Source organism: Seriola lalandi, unplaced genomic scaffold (genome assembly GCF_002814215.2).
Source record: "Seriola lalandi dorsalis isolate HSWRI2012SDOR001 ecotype SW California unplaced genomic scaffold, Sedor1 jcf7180002054237, whole genome shotgun sequence".
NCBI classification, from domain to species: Eukaryota; Metazoa; Chordata; class Actinopteri; order Carangiformes; family Carangidae; genus Seriola; species Seriola lalandi.
Genome location: NW_019524790.1, coordinates 21,164 through 21,483, shown reverse-complemented (window position 1 = coordinate 21,483; position 320 = coordinate 21,164). Strand labels below are relative to the sequence as shown.

The 320-nt window shown below is 38.4% G+C and overlaps 1 pseudogene; it reads left to right on the top strand.

The window, feature by feature from the left end:
* Nucleotides 1-102: 102 nt before the first annotated feature.
* The window catches only part of LOC147819210 (odorant receptor 131-2 pseudogene), a 1,965-nt pseudogene continuing 1,747 nt past the window's right edge, over nucleotides 103-320 (top strand).

Below are 320 nucleotides of genomic sequence, written 5' to 3'. Positions count from 1 at the left end.
TGTAACAAAAATCAAACATTCTGTTGACAGGTGCATTAGAGAATGACACTTGATTTCACTTTTGGCAGTGCCTAAAAAACTTTGTGTTTGCTTAGAAAATAAATGGCAGATAACAACTCACTGGATGGTGGTGAGTCTCTGCGACGACAGATCAATGACCAGGTCATGATTGTGCAGATCCTGGTGATGATTTTTCTCTGCATCAACTTGTTGCTCATCGTCACCTTTTTTAAGAAAGAGTGCTTCTACACAACAACACGTTACATCTTATTTGCCGTTACATTACTGTCTGACAGCATGATACTAGTAGTAACTGATAT